General features: G+C 36.1%; 1 protein-coding gene across 1 annotated transcript in view; it reads right to left on the bottom strand.

Annotated features, from left to right (window-relative positions):
- The window catches only part of LOC145669654 (putative cytochrome P450 301a1, mitochondrial), a 106,998-nt gene extending 100,997 nt beyond the window's left edge, over positions 1-6,001 (bottom strand). The window contains exon 1 of the mRNA XM_081737906.1: positions 5,684-6,001. The gene's annotated coding sequence lies outside the window, so the exon portion shown is untranslated. The remainder of the gene's footprint in view (positions 1-5,683) is intronic.
- Between the last annotated feature and the right edge of the window lie 11,003 nt (positions 6,002-17,004).

Here is a 17,004-nt window from a genome sequence, read left to right as displayed (position 1 = left end):
AATATTGGACGACAAAAAACAGAGGAGAACAAAAGTTGCATGTTAATGAAATCATGATGTTGCAATGGATGTGGGAGGAGCTATGTGGAATGAAAAAATTAGAAATGAGGTGATCAAAGTAAAGTTGGGGAGAGTAGTGAAAAAACTGCAAGAAAGTAGACTTGGATGTGTTTGAGCATGTAATCAATAGACCTTTAGAATATGTATATTACCCATTGGTTCCTATAGCACTAAATGGGAATCGAGAACGAGGGCGACCGAAGAAGAAGCGAATCGATTGTGTGGAGTAAGATATAACGTAGTGTGATGTCTCAGTGAATATGACACAAGTTGGAAAAAGATAGAGATCAGAAATCCGCTAACCCAGCCCTAGGTAAGTGGGAAAAAATTAGAGAAAGAAGAAAAAAATTACACCAATTTGATATAGAAAGAAGGTATTTAAGAACCCCAGCAAACTTTTAAGCTTTCCATCGATTCATCACTTACTTGTTTGTTAAAAATCAACGTCATTTCAGCACCGAGGCTACATGAGATGGGGACCTAAAGTTTAAGGTAGAATGGAAACAGCTTATACTAAAAATATAATACAATTGGCTTGTTTTTCATAAGTGAAAGCAGATAATGAAATGTAACTTACCACAATCACAGATAACGTTATTCTACAACAGGAAATGTGAACCTGAAAAAATTTCAGTATTGCTATCCATAGAAATGACAGTGTTGCCAGAATAACATTTCCCTCGAAATCTAAATTAAGGCAGCGACTAGAGAAACGAACTCAACTGCATTTGGTTACATATCATGTTGTCTTGGAATCCTGTGTACTACTTCTTAGATAATAGTTGTATTTAGTTTGTAATAAACAAAATGGTTTTAACATACAGTTATAAAAATTAAATAGTAACGTTAATTCAAAAGTAGTTCACAGGATACCAAAATTACATGATACGTAACCAAATGCACTTGAGTTCGTTCCTCCAGTCACTGCCTTAACTTAGATTTTTGCGGAAATGTTATTTTATCAACACTGTAATTTCTATGGATGACAACATTGAAAATTCCTCAAGTTCATATTTTCTGTTGTAGAATAACATTATATATGATTGTAGTAAGTTGCATTTCATTATTTCCTTTCACTTATGAAAAACAAGCAAATGAAAAATTTTAAATTTTATATTATTTTTAGTATGCCAGGCTCTTAATGATTTCAAATCGAACCCGGAACCCCTTCACCACAGACACACACTGTGGTAAAATCAGCAATGTGGCTGGATTCATCACTTGCAAGGATTGTTAAATGTTATGAATATTTGGAAGCTAAATATTTGAAAGTAAACCACTAATGAAAAAAAAATGAAATAAAATCTTGAATTTTACGTTCCACAGATATGCCGGCTACGTTAAAGGAGACGATGATGATGAGAAATGAAGGAAATAATGGAATGAAGAAAGTGGGAGGAAACGGAGGAACCCTGAGAAAACCCACGGAGACGGTATTTGTCCACCGCAAAGCACACTTGGCGCGAGTTGGAAGCGACCCAAGGACCCCATGCATCAGAAGTGAACGCTCTACCACTCAGCCACAGCGGCCACAAAATCACAATTGCATATACCGGAACTATGCAGGCCCGTATCCACGGGGGATAGATGGGACCGGGCCCTCTATATTTTTACTGGACCCCTAAAATATTCCCGGTAGGTTTGCAAATGAACTATAACATGGTGAACTATAATATGGTTGAATCGGGCACCTGCTAACTTCTACCGCCCCCTCCCCCTTTACATATTTGGGTTGGCTACGGGCCTGGAACTGTTTTCCTACTGTCGGAAGAAAGGCAATAATCATTAAATGAATGTTATTTCAAGTTGCGTAATAAAATAAAGGGTTTTTAAACCTCTTTGCGTGTATTCTTCATTAACTCTAATAAGAAAGTTTCTTTGCTTTATGTTCTTAGTAACCATTCTACCGTGAATATGTCTTTTATGGTCTCTTTTCTCATGTTTCTGCAGTTTTTTTATTTGTATATTTAAGGCCTTTATGTTCATTTTTATTCTTTCGCGTTTGTGTCAATGGGAAGAAGACATAATATTTTCCCACAGCAGTAAAAATTCTCAACTTCACTGTTTTTATTAGTTGGCAATTGCTTGTTTTCTTTTCTTGGCTGTTGGAAAATAACTAAATATACAGGGTGAACCAGGAAGATGTCCACAAACTTCAGGAGGTGATCCGCGAGATCAAAAGAAGATAAAAAGTCCTGTTGGATATTGTCAAATTCTGCGTTGTGTAGAAGTGACAGAGATATCAACTAACTAACTAAATAACTAACTATATGGTCTATGGAACCCGGAGGTTCAATGCCGCGTTCAGAAAAGCTCTCCACAGACTTCTATCCTTAGCTAACTGCATCCAGCTTCTACTTTGTATTCCAATCTCTGCGAGATCCATCTTAATATTGTTCTCCCATCCGCGCTGCCAACCAACCAGGGATACCAACTTGGAATCAAAACTTGAATCCTGACAATTGGAACGGAATAGAAAGACGTGCAGATCGTACACGACGCAGATTTCGACAACATGCAAGACGACTTTTTCTCTTTTTTCGATGTCACGAATCACTTCCCAGAGTTTGTGCACATCTTTCAGGTTCACCCTGTGTACGGATAGTTTTAAACGATAAATAGTCACCTTAAGGTTTTTGTAAAGGGACAAGTTTTGCCAATAGAAGTCACTACAGACTTCGTATCTCTCTCATGTATTTTTTACCTTTCACGAAAATTCACCATTTATCTTACAAATTTCAAGCTAGAGGTTTCAAATTTTTAGAGAAGGAACTTCATAACCTATCGAAGGCAACAATCCATGCCGATTTCTTATTCAGAATTTTCTTCATTGTTGAAACAGTTATATTGTTAAATGTTTGGATATCCCTTTCAATAAACAAACCATTTCAACAATGACGAAAATTCTAAATAAAAAATCGGCACAGTTTGTTGTCTTCGATAGGTTATGAAATTCCTTGTCTGAAAATTTGAAACTTCTAGCTTGAAATTTGTAAGAGAAATCTTGAATTTTTGTGAAAGGTAAAAATATACATGAGAGAGATAGGAAGACTGTAGTGACATCTATCGGCAAAATTTGTCCCTTTAAACTAACCTTAAAGACATTTTTTTTTCAAAAGTATCAGCAATTAACGAGAAAAAATGCCCAAAGATTCAAATCGATACATCTGATTGTGCTGAACAAAATTATATATGATTGAATATATATTTATATGCTTAATTTCAGATAGAATTCAGGAAATCGATTTTTCTGTAGACTTGGGAGCGGCATGGTGGCTCAGTACTAGAACACTTACATCTGGTGCATGGGTTCGATCCCCGGCCAAGTAAGTTTGAGGCGGACAACATCCTGTCTGTGGATTTTCTCGGTGATACTCCCATTTCCCCCACTTTCTTAGTCCACCAATTCTTCCATTATCATTGACTTACTTTAATCATCGTGTCTCTTTTAACCTAAAAGGCGTGGAGACGTAGAGATTGAAAGATATATAGATAAATTCTTCTATGTTAGTGTGAGTGTCTATATCCCGAAATAAATTCACTTGTCGACCGATATGATTCAAAAGTTTTGGCTTCAATCTGATAATCGCAAAATCTGAGTGTAGAGGGTTCAAATGTTGCTCATTGAAATATTACGTACAATTCTTCCATTTCTTCTTCTTCTTTTTTTTTAGTACTTTAGTGTTCCTCATGAGACGAGACAAGACGTGAAGGGTTTCCTCGTCTCTTTTCGTAAATTTTATAGTAGATTTCATCTCGTCTCGATTCACGGACAGCTTTTCTCACCTCGTTTCGTTTAGTAAATTGATGTTCAAAATATGTGCCATGAATTTTTTTTTTTTTTTTAATTCTTAATTTCATCTAGAAGCTATCAGAAGATTTCCGCATCACGAGCGATCCATAAAGGGTGTGAAATAATAATACTTAAACCATGTTTATTATTGGAGTATATTATATAATCACTTGCTCATCTTTAAACGTTGATAAGTGCCCCTCATTATCTTCGTACAATCACTTGATAAATGTATAGCCTTTCTACTATGAATCATATAACAATACAATGTGTTTGAAATTAAAAACTTGGGAAAATAGTGTTGTCCAGTCCACAAAACTCGAGAAATTTCTCAGCTCGCTTTGATTATTACATCAAATTATAATGCTTCTCGTTCTGTCTTAATTTGAAAATGTAGGCTACTTATAGTTTCGTGGACAACACTAATGCAAAATTATTTCATTTTTACTCTATTATTATTATTATTATTATTATTATTATTATTATTATTATTATTATTATTGTTATTATTATTATTATTATTATTATTATTATTATTATTATTATTATTATTATTATTATTATTATTATTATTATTATTATTCCTGTAATAAATTTTCCAGTTACAGCTTGCGAAATCAGTTGATTCTGAAATATCAATAGATTTACAACAAATAATTAAAGTAGTGGGGAAGAAAGTCCGTCACGAACTACATGTAAAGCAACCATCCTACCTCTTGCCTGATGAGACTGAGGAAAAACTCTTGAAACCAGTCACGTTAGCCAGTCACCGGGTTCGAACCTGGGCATCATCTTTTTGACGTAAGAATGCTTGTCTTGTTTATAGCTCAAAATGAGAAATAGTTAGATTTAGGATTTTAGATTTCTGGGCTCTCAGCATCTAAGGCCATTTAGTCCGTCACGTTTTGAGGGATGACGTCCCTCGGCGAGTACACTATCTGGGGAAAGGGAAGGAAGAAAGGATTGGGGAAGGGAGGAAGCGGCCTGGGGCCTATAAGTTAGGTACCACCCCGGAATTTGCCTTGTGTGAATTAGGAAAACCCAGGAAAACCTCATTCAGGGTGGCTGGCCTGAAAAAGCGTTTTACACTTTTTCGACTGAGTGTGCCCTCCGGGAATCGAACCTAGGACCGCTCGCACTAAAGGCGAGAGCGTTAGCTACTATGCTACGGGGGGTCATTGGAATAGTTAGATTTATAGGTATAATAATAATAATAATAATAATAATAATAATAATAATAATAATAATAATAATAATAATAATAATAATAATAATAATAGTAAAGGTGATAATGTAACTCGAATTAGGACTGAAATCAAAAACATGAGCTCCTTCTTGGCTAAGCGGTTAGCGTACGCGCCTTTGTTGTAGGAGACCCGAAATCGATTCCTGGCAGAAGCACATGTGATTCGAATTCCACGTTAATCAGTAGGTCTACGTCTCATATAGCCTCGCTGCTGAACGAAATAATAAACTCATAATCAACTCAATTCAACTTAAACCAGGAATATCTCGACATTTTAATCGAAATTGTTGAAAAGTTTAGGTGTTTGGAGTTTAAGGTTGCCTTTCCAGCACCGTCTATATGACACGTGCCCGGTAATTTACGGCGGAATCCAAACCACTGCAATGCGCTCAAATTTCAAAGCTCTCTCATCTGGAATTGAACCCATGACCTCGAGTATCGAAGGCTCGCGGACGCTAAATACTAGCCAGCGAGAAGGGCTCAGAATTACAAATAAATTTATCCGACCTTTCCGAAAATCCACTTAAAAAAGAAATATTAAAGATAATGGAAATGAGATATAGATGTATGTAATAAAATCTTACCTCCCAAAAACTCGTTAACAACTTATTAGTCAGTAGCCGTTTCCATGTTCATGGAACTCCACTATCCACAGCTGACAGACACAATGAACACTTGACAGTACACACTAACCTAAATGAAGTGTCGGCAAGAAATGATGCTGCGGTCCAAAAAATCATCCAGCCATTCTCTGTTGTTTGTTGGTTGAGGTCATGTGCGTTATTCTCTCTCTCTCTCTCTCTCTCTCTCTCTTTCACTATTCTTTTCCCTTCCCCCCTTCGCGTAAACAATTGACGCACGATCTTTTTTGCCTTCTTCCGTCCTCCAGCGACGGAAGGTGTTGGAAGACTCACTCAGATAGCAGAGACAGCTACTATACTTGCAACTCGCAGTTCAAGAAAGTGTGAAAAAAAAGTGTGCGGGAGGAGAAAAAGAAAATAATCTCCAGGGAATATCTTATGGAGAACATATTTTTTTCCCCCTTTCTTGCTGCGCTTAGTAAACGTTTATTGGAACTGTGACAGCGATTTTTGTCACAGGATTCGTGTGTTCCACTAATAATGCGTTATACATATATACATATTTATGCTATCTGTTCAGTCGGAGACAAAAAAGAATCTCAGAAACAACTTGATGGATCAAGGAAAAATTTTGAACAGACTATAGAAAATCAAAAGTTATAGCATACAGATTATACCCCACGAACCTCATTTACTCAATCTTAACACTATCCTGATGGATACAGGGCTGGCAATTTACCGAGCGAAGTAGCTCAAGTGGTAGGGCGTTGGCTTCGCATTCGGGAGGTCATGGGTTCGAATTCCGCTGCCGACCATTCTGTCTGAGGTTTTCCAGGGTTTCCCTCAGTCCTACCAGGCAAATGCCGGGATGGTACCTACTAAATAGGCCCTGGCCGATACCTTCCCAAATCCTTTCCATTCTTGTTGTTGTTGGATATCCAGTGTAAAATGGCCTCTGAGCTGTATCTAGTGATTGTTAAATAAATAAATAAATAAATAACAAATAAAAATTTGGCCGCACTGTGCAATGACATCATTTGCAGCCTCCCATTCTCCAGCAAGAACACATCTTAAAATCCAGATTTTTTTAATAATATGTTATCCTATCATGAACATTGAATGGGAGGGAAGGACACTCGCACTTAGAAAGCTCTAAGCACTACAAATACAATCTTGTTGCGTTTGCTTTTTTCCCTTTAAATAATAATCTATGATGCTAGTGAAAGATAAAGCAAACACACCTGCAGACGAAGGATACTAATTCTTTTTACAGAATTCAATATCGAGCTTCAATCTCAATATATCAGTTTGTAATTTCAGTGCAAGTATGTCTTTTATCTTTAGTTATTCTACATCTGTTAAAGAAACTTGAAAAAAAAAAAACCGTTTCCATCTTTAGTGATAAGCAACTTGTTTGCGAGAAAGACAAGACTAGCTTTCATATCAAAACTGCGATAACTAACTAAATGAAAAAAAAAAATGTTCACTACTGTTCCGAGAATTGGCTTCTTGTATTTGACATCATTCAAGAAATTTATCCTCGGATTTGCTTGACCATTTGCTTTAGCATTGTCCAAGGGACCTTAAACCAATGTCACCTAAACGTGATTCATGAATGTAGGGCCAGGTTAGTAAATTTAACTACATCATCACGAAGTCTGTTTCCAACAAGAAATATTTATTTTTACTGGAATTTGTGATGATAGATTTTGCTGTCCCTCGAAGCTTGCCTCTCCGTGCAAATGCACGTGTTGCTCATATGTAGACCCGGCACAGGATGGAAATGATATTCAATTCGGAAGTGGTAGTGATCAGTCATTTCCGGTTTTAAAATTAATCACTGGAGAGTAATAACGGGAATGCATAGCGACCGATTAAGCGTCTTCTCAATTAACACGGAAAGTGATAGAAATTTCTCCTATACTCATGACTAGAAGTCAGCGCGAAAGCGGATGTCCGTTTCAGTATAGCCTATTAAGAGATACATTTCTATTTTCTTAGGGATGGCCATTGTCAACGGCACAAATCTGTCTTCAACATTTCGGGGAGGGGGGGAGGTAAGACTGTTCTTGTTAGTGATGTTGAACAATGCTGTGGAGGATCAGGGGAGCAGAGTTGAGTTGAGTTGAGCTGAGTCGATTTTAGTTTAGCGTCTCTTTCGGCAGCGAGGCTATATGAGACGTGGACTTACTGATTAACGTAGAATCCGAACCACATGAGCTCACGCGGGGAATCGAACCCGGGAGCAGAGTTGTCTTCAACATTAAGAAGTGGACAGATTTGAGGCTTATCCTCGGGAGACATCAATTTCATCTCAATTTCGTTTGCAGCAAAGGGACACAAATCATCACATTTCTCCCCCCCCAAAAAAACACATTTCAAATGAAATTATTGTGGGGGGATAATCCCCTCCCAGTTCCAAGATTGGAGTTGACATGTTCCCTTCATTCCTCCGGGATTTGCGCCAGTGGTTATTGGTAAGATTATTGGTCCATTTTTGATACACTATTAGGTCCATTAACTACAGTGACTACAGTGTAGTCACTGTAGTTAATTACAATGCGAATTGAATCTAATGATAACTTGAATTTAATGAGTATCATGTCAAAGCATCTACAACACTAGGCTACTATCATATAATAAGTGAATTATCACTTAGTGCATAAAGTTCTTTTTATTAACATGGAACAAAATGAACAATTAAAATAATATTTTTCAGTGCGAATACTTGGTGCGCGGAGGTGAGAAAATAGTCAAGGCATCCAAAAGTAAGACTAACCTGAGGTTAAGGTAGGTCCGTTACCCCCTCCCCCACATTCAAATAGTAGAATATTTTGTAGTCAGCTGTTATGTGCGTCTTATGTGCGCTTATGTGCGCCCAGTTTCAGCTTATGTGCGCACATATTTACACACGAAAACGATGATAGAAAAGTGCACTCCAGGGTAACGCCTGAGTGCGACATTCGAATCCAGACTTCAAATTTCTTTGCCAAGTAGTATTCCATATGTCCGCTTATGTGCGCATAAAATTTTCATTTGTGCGCGCACAGGAACAAAGAAAATCCGTAGACAAAAATGTACAGAAAATTCATGACTTGCTCTAAATCAAAGAATAACACTTGAGATTTCTGCAGCAAGTAATACTCCATATGTGCGCCTAAGTGCACATAATATATTTAGTGTGCGCATAAAGAAACGCAAGATGTATCGTATTGAAAAATGTAAATCAGTGAAGTTCAAAGAGCGCACTTAAAGCAATGAAATAAGATAGAAACTTAGAACAACATTTGTTCTTTTGTACGTCATATTTGCCCTTATGTGCGCTCAATATCATTTTCTGTGCGCACATACTAACACATGAAAACGATGATAAATGTGCACTCTATCAGGGAAACACCTAAGTATGATATTCGAATTAGGACTGCATATTTATTTGTCAAGTAGTATTCCATATGTGCGCTTATGTGCGCATAAAATTTCCATTTGTGCGCGCACAGGAGCGAAGAAAATCGATAGACAAAAATGTACAGAAAATTCATGACTTGCTCTAAATGAAAGAATAACAACTTGAGATTTTTCCAGCAAGTAGATTGACAGGTGAAAGGATTGTTTATTTGTATAACAAGAATTAGTGATGTTAAGACACAAACTTTTTAATTTGAAATGAAAAGTGATTAGCTAGTGTCAGGACACAAAACGAGATAACTGATTGACTGGCAGTAATTTAGGTTATCTTCCACGACTCTATATATAGGTGTTAATTGTTGTATGTTTTTATAACTGTGATTACGTCTAATTAAGACACTGTTATAATACCGAAACGTTTCTTCTTGTACAGTGAATTTACTAGAAATTGTTGTACCTTTCACTATTATTAATTTAAATATAAAACATATTTCCAAGGTCTATAAGTGGGTCATTTAAAGCTGAGCTACTCACAATCAATTTTTTTGCATGCCATAACCAGTTATAGTCTCTATAGTTTAGGTTAGCAATAACTCGAAAAAAACAGTGCATGGTCATTAAGAATAACTAGCAAACTAATTAAGATATCAGGTTTTGCAATGATCAATTTGCACGTTAAAAGTGAAAGTTGAATCTTAAAGGTAATTCGTAAATGCGTAGAAGTTGCTCCGAAATAACTGTAAATAAACTATTAATATACAGTATATTTAACAGTAATCCTAAAGATACTATAACTTTGGGACTTCATTATTATTTCACAGAGCTAGAAATCTCTATAATTATTACTATTTTGGAATCATACAACTTTATTCCAGAAATTCAACCAGCGTTACATTTCATTACTCAATATTCTCATGTTATTGCGTAAAAGCAAAAATAAATGGCATACGTTCTATGTAGCCTACTATTGAATATACAGTAGTTGCAAGTTATTTTTGGTTAAATTTAAATGGACATTTTTTACTATTTTACAAGCGATCCTTTATAATGTAAAACTTAGAATACCTTTACTGTGTCTTGAATGTTATGTATCGATCAATACACTTTCATCAATTATCTTCAAGACATTAATTTCAAGACAAATTACCACCCAACAAGGTTCCTGTAAAGCAAACTATTCAATTCAGTTACACTTTATGCACCGTTGGCTCGATAAGTAGTTGTGGGTTAGACACATTACTTCTTATATCTAACCCACAACTAATATGTAGGCGACTGTTCAATGCAATATGTTTTAGTTCCAAGCTTATATAATGATGCATACATCAAGTAATTACTTCCTGCTCCACAACTCTCAACTTGCTACTCGTATCATGAATTTTCTGAATATCTTTGTAGGTGTATTTTCTTTCTACCGAAATGAAATGAATTGAAATCTTTAAGTTTTACATCCCACAGTTATGCCGGTTTGACTAAAAGAGACGGTGATGATGAGAAATGAATGAAATGGTAGAATGAAGAAAGTGGGAGGAAACGGGAGAACCCTGAGAAAATCCACGAGCACAGTGTTTCTCCACCACAGACTCCACACGGCGCGAGCTGGGATCGAACCCGGAACCCTAAGCACCGGAGCTAAACGCTCTACCACTGAACCACAGCGCCCCCTTCTTTCTTCCGATATGCACACATATGGAATATGAGTTGGTACAAAAGTATGAATGCTACATTTCAATGGCGCACTCAAGCGTCACACTGGATGAACTTAAGTCATTTTTCATGGGTTAATATTGAGCACACATAAGTTGATAATGCACACATATAAAGGCACATATGACGCTCCAGAAACAAATGGTGTTTAATCTTATTCACGGTTTCTATCTTACTGCGAGCGATCTTACTTTAAGTGCGAGCCTTTAACTACACTGAAGTGCATTTGCAATAATCACATATATATTGCGTTATTTTGTGCGCACAAAGAATATTTTATGTTTACTTAAGCGCACATATGGAATACTAGCCTTACTTGACAACTAAACGTGCAGTCGTAATTCTAACATCATACTTATGCGTTTCCCTTATGGAGTGCACTTTTATCATCGTTTTCATGTGTTAGTATGATATGAGCGCACATAAGGGCAAATATGACGCACATAAGAAGAAATGTTGTTTTAAGTTTCTATCTTATTTCATTGCTTTAAGTGCGCTCTTTGAACTTCACTAATTTACATTTTTCAATACGACACATCTAGCGTTTGTTTATGCGCACACTAAATATATTATGTGCACTTAGGCGCACATATGGAGTATTACCTGCTGCAGAAATCTCAATTTGTTATTCTTTGATTTAGAGCAAGTCATGAATCATCTGTACGTTTTTGTCTATCGATTTTCTTCGTTCCTGTGGGCGCACAAGTGGAAATATTATGCACACATCAGCGCACATATGGAATACTACTTGACAAATAAATATGAAGTCATAATTCAAATATCATGCTAAGGCGTTTCCATGATGGAGTGCACATTTATCATCGATTTCATTTGTTAGTATGTGCGTACATAAAATGATATTGAGCGCACATAATGCCAAACATGACGCACATAAGAACAATTGATGTTCTAAGTTTCTATCTTATTTCATTCCTTTAAGAGCACCCTTTGAACTTCACTAATTTATATTTTTCAATACATCTTGAGTTTGTTTACGCGCACACTAAAAATATTATGTGCAGTTAGGCGCACATATGGAGTATTACTTGCTGCAGAAATCTCAAGTGTTATTCTTTGATTTAGAGTAAGTCATGAATTTTCTGTACATTTTCGTCCATCGATTTTTTCGTTCCTGAGTGCGCAAAATGTTAATTTTATGCGCACATAAGCGCACATATTTAATACTACTTGACAACTAAATATTATAGTCGAAATTCTAATATCATACTTATGCGTTTCCCTGATGGAGTGCACTTTTATCATCGTTTTCATGTGTTAGTATGTGCGCACAGAAAATGATATTGAGCGCACATAAGGGCAAATATGACGCACTTAAGAAGAAATGTTTTAAGTTTCTATCTTATTTCATTGCTTTAAGTGCGCTCATTGAACTTCAATGATTTACATTTTTCAATACGATACATCTTGCGTTTCTTTATGCGCACACTAAATATATTTTGTGCACTTAGGCGCACATATGGAGTATTACTTGCTGCAGAAATCTCAAGTGTTATTCTTTGATTTAGAGCAAGTCATGAATTTTCTGTACATTTTTCTCTACGGATTTTCTTCGTTCCTGTGCGCGCACAAATGAAAATTTTATGCGCACATAAGCGGACATATGGAATACTACTTGGCAAAGAAATTTGAAGTCTGGATTCGAATGTCGCACTCATGCGTTACCCTGGAGTGCGCTTTTCTATCATCGTTTTAGTGTGTAAATATGTGCGCACATAAGCTGAAACTGGGCGCACATAAGCGCACATAAGACGCACACAACAGCTAACTACAAAATATTCTACTATTTGAATGTGGGGGAGGGGGGTAACGGACCTGGCCAAGGTTGTGTGAACTGGAAAACAAACTTTCTCACAACAAGCTATAACATAACACCTAGCTGACCTCAATATGTGCATCTGTGATCTGATCTATTGTTGGCAAGAAAAGTTAAAAACAAGATATCTGGTAGACAAATACACGTATTTTCCGAAACTGAACAGAAAAACAAAAATAACCAACACTTTGTATTTGTATACATAACAATAATATTTATCAGAAAACTATAATTTGGAGATTTTAAGATTCAAAAATAGAGTACCAACGAGTTGTGGCAAACAAGGACATTTACAAGTATAGAAAGACAGATTTTATAAACCAAATTAATTCTTTTGGATCATTCATTCGGCTTCCACCATTTCGGATTCACTTCGTTCCATTCAGAGCTTCGACACGAAGTCTCTGAGTAGCTGTCGTCAGGACATTAAATATAAACTCAAAAAGAAATTATAAATAATGTATGGTATAGTATAATAAGTCAAAATTTTCTATTAGCGATTTACATGCTTTTGCAGTTATTGTATGCTTCTTTTCTTTAGTACCGTAATATATTTGTGCATTTGACTTATAGCTAGGTGTAATTGTTTCTTTTATTCTGAATATTAATTAATTACATTATTTATTCTTCTTCTTATTTTTCTTCAATCTCTTTTATTTTACTATCTGTCACATCTGAATGAAATGTCATGATCATTTGGGTAATGGTCTCCATGTGACAAGCAATACACTATAACTACAATCCCACTATACTACCCGTTCCATTATTGTGGTATACTATTACACTTTACCCATTACACCGTTGAGAATCAATTTTATATATATCTTTTTATATATGTTACTACAAAGTAAAAGATATTTACAACTATTTTAGAAGAAACTTTTTTATTTGTAAAATCTGAAATGTTATAGAACAGTGGTTCTCAAAGTGAGGTACGCGGACCCCTGGGGGTCCGTGGAACGTTACCAGGGGGTCCGCGACGTCTAAAAATTGAAATCATAGCTGTTACGCAAAAAGTTACTTTTTTAGTCACTAAAAAGAAAGCAATTAGAAATTATACTTAGGTTTGTAAATTTAAATGTTTTTCCGCTTTACTAAATTTCTGCCCTGTGAGTATTAATAAGTTGTCTAAAAAGGCATTGCAGGCAGCATCAAGACCTTTTCTGATTTTTGCAGTATTAAAGCCTGAAATCGAAATCGTCTTAATGTGGAAACGGACCTAAGATTAATGATGACAAAACTTATTCCGGATTTCAGTGCAATCATGGAAAAACAGAAAAATAAAATTCATTTCTCAAATTAGTCACCCCACATTTGAGAACATCGTTTATCAAGTGAATTTCCTTTTTCAAAAAGCAGATTGATTTTCAGTCTTGAAAGTTACTGTATTTTCAATTGAAACTTCGTTCACTAGGAAACAATCATGTATCTTTAGAATAAATTACTTATTGTAATATTTTTCTTAATCTTTTTCTTATCAGTGGTAATTCTAATTAGTATATATTTTTTTAAATGTCATGTGAAATTTCAGATAACATTGCAAGGGGGTCCGTGGAACGCTTTCTGCGTTATCGGAAAGTTTGAGAACCACTGCTATAGAAGAAATATGCTGCCTACATCTGTTATCTCATTAGTAATGTGGATGCGGCATGGTATTTATATATGGATTCGATATTTTGTATTACCACAAATCTCAACCCATAACTTTATTGTCCTGTAATTCCTTTAAAAACGATGAGGTTATTAATTCGATCCATTTGTATGCAGGTTGCGGAAAAACTCCCGAAACGGTCCATATATATATCTCGCGAAATAAACAGATCGGCAAAACAAACAAAAACACGCGTTAAATAGTTTTGAAATAGCTATCCAATGATACCAAACACAACCCTCTATCTCCACTCCTTTCGGAGTAAAGAGACTAAATTTAAAATGTTAAATGAAATCCCCTATTTCTTATTCCATATTTGAATTCTCCAGAAGAAAGGAAGAATGATTTGACCTAGAATTGAAAATAGTGCCTTCACGGATGTCGCTTGAATTGACTGACAAAAAAAAGGGGGGCGCCAAAACATTGTGAAAATTCGGATTTTTACTTCCGTACTGTTTGGCGATACGATTAGTGTACTGGACTATGGAGTCAAAGGTCTTGAGTTCTATCCGCGCTCAAGGTAACCTTTCGTTATTTCCTCGAATAATGAGTTCATACCTTTTAACTTCAAATAGTACTTTATTCAAGTTACATACAATACAAATTTCGATATGTGTTTTGCAAACTAGCTTTATGAAGTGTTTCTTAGTAATAGGGTTATTAGGGTAAGAGATAACAGGGTTATTTACAACAGAAACAAAGCAGTTTTGTCGCAATTTGTATTTTGTTGCAAGTTAATAAATTATGGACAAATATATTTTTTTTTTATATATAGAAGTTAAAATGTGTGAATTCATCATTTGGGTACAAAAATACACATGAAAATATTACTCTGCGTGCGAATCGAACGGAACTAAGAATACGCATTTTCATAATGTTTTGGTATGTATATCCGTTTCTTATGTGTCGATTCAAGCGCCATCAGTGAAGGCACTGTTTTCAATTCTGGGTCAAGTCACTGTCCCTTTTTCCGGAGAATCTAAATGTGCAATAAGAAACGGAGGTTCCTATTTAAAATTTTAAAGTTACCTCCCGTACCCCCGAAGGGAATGGGGATAGGTGGTTGCGTTTGGTATCATTGGATAACTATTTCAAAACAATTTAACACGACTTGGCTATTTGTTTTGCTCATCTATATATTTCGCGAGATATTGGATGGTTTCTGGACTTTTTCTGAACCCTATACATGCTGTATCCGTGTTCCACTTCAACATAGTTAAGTTTCACTGATTTTGTTGATTTTTGTTGTTGTTTGTTTGTTTGTTTGTTTAAAATAGAATACCTTCGCAGTGGTTCCATATACATTTAATTATGATGAAATGATAGTCCTTTGAGCTGAACCATGAAAAACCTTAACCGTAGTGTGAACAGCATAACTAACTGACTTTAAAATGCGTATGGTCGCACTTAACTTAAACCCAGATACACCGATTTTGATTATTATTATTATTATTATTATTATTATTATTATTATTATTATTATTATTATTACTGGCGCAAATTCCGGGGAGATGAGGGGAGCATGTCCCCTCCAATCTTGGAACTGGGGTCTGTCCCAAAATAATCCTTTTTGAAATGTGTTTTTTGGGGGGAAGGGAGGGTTGAGGAGGGGACAGATATATAAAAATAAATAAAACTTAATAACTCTTGAACCACCCAAGAATCTCGATCAAATTTTCAACATAGATGAGGTTCGTGCCTGAGATGGTATTTATCTATTCACTTTGCCGATAAAACTTAGGAGAGAAGGTAGGAGGGATATATATATATATATATAATCAATAAAACTTAATAACTCTTGAACCACCGGACCGATCTCCATCAAATTTTCAATCTAGATGAAGTTCAAACATGAGATGATTTTTGTCATATCACTTTGACGATGTAACTTAAAGGAGGGGAAATGTATTTATAAATGATCGAAAATGACCGATATTAGTGTCGAATCTATAGCTTTGAGGTTGCTGAGATGAACAGTGACACTTCTGATGTCATTTAAATCGAAATTCAGCCTCGCAAAAATTGTGAGAGAAGAGTGGGATATATATATATATATATATATATATATATATATATATATATATATATATATATATATATATATATATATATACAAGGTCGTATCCAAAAGTAATAGGACTGACTTTTTTTAAAAAAAAATATTGGACATTTTGGTACATCGACTTTATACTCTTCAAAATAGGCCCCTTGGGCATTCACACACTTCTAGTAGCGAGCCTTCCAGGTTGCGAAGGCTTTCTGGAAGTCGTCCTCCGGGTTGCCGTTCAGCACCCTCGTCGTCACCGCTTGGACCGCTTCCGCCGAGTCGAAACGATGTCCCTTGAGCTGCCTCTTGATACTGGGGAACAGGAAGAAGTCGGGTGGTGTGCCACATCAGGGCTGTAGGGGAGTGAGGCAACGTGAAAGCGCCGAATTTGGTCAGAAGATCCTCACAATGCACGCGTCGTGGCACGGCGCGTTGTCATGGTGGAGCTTCCATTTCCCCACCAGGTCTGGTCGCACGCGTGTGATCCGATTTCGCAGCCGTGTGAGCACTTCCAGGTAAAATCTTGCATTTACACTCTGTCCAGGAGGTACAAACTCCTTATGGACAATGCCACGACGTCCAAAAAATGCAATCAACATCGACTTCACTTTCAATTTCGACATTCTGGCCTTCTGTTTACGGGGTGATTGTGCGGCTTATGGTATCCTCCTTGTAGGCCT

This window comes from Thermobia domestica, chromosome 14, assembly GCF_964235325.1.
Source record: "Thermobia domestica chromosome 14, izTheDome1.hap1.1, whole genome shotgun sequence".
In the NCBI taxonomy this organism is placed as follows: Eukaryota; Metazoa; Arthropoda; class Insecta; order Zygentoma; family Lepismatidae; genus Thermobia; species Thermobia domestica.
This window is presented reverse-complemented; position numbering and strand designations above follow the sequence as displayed.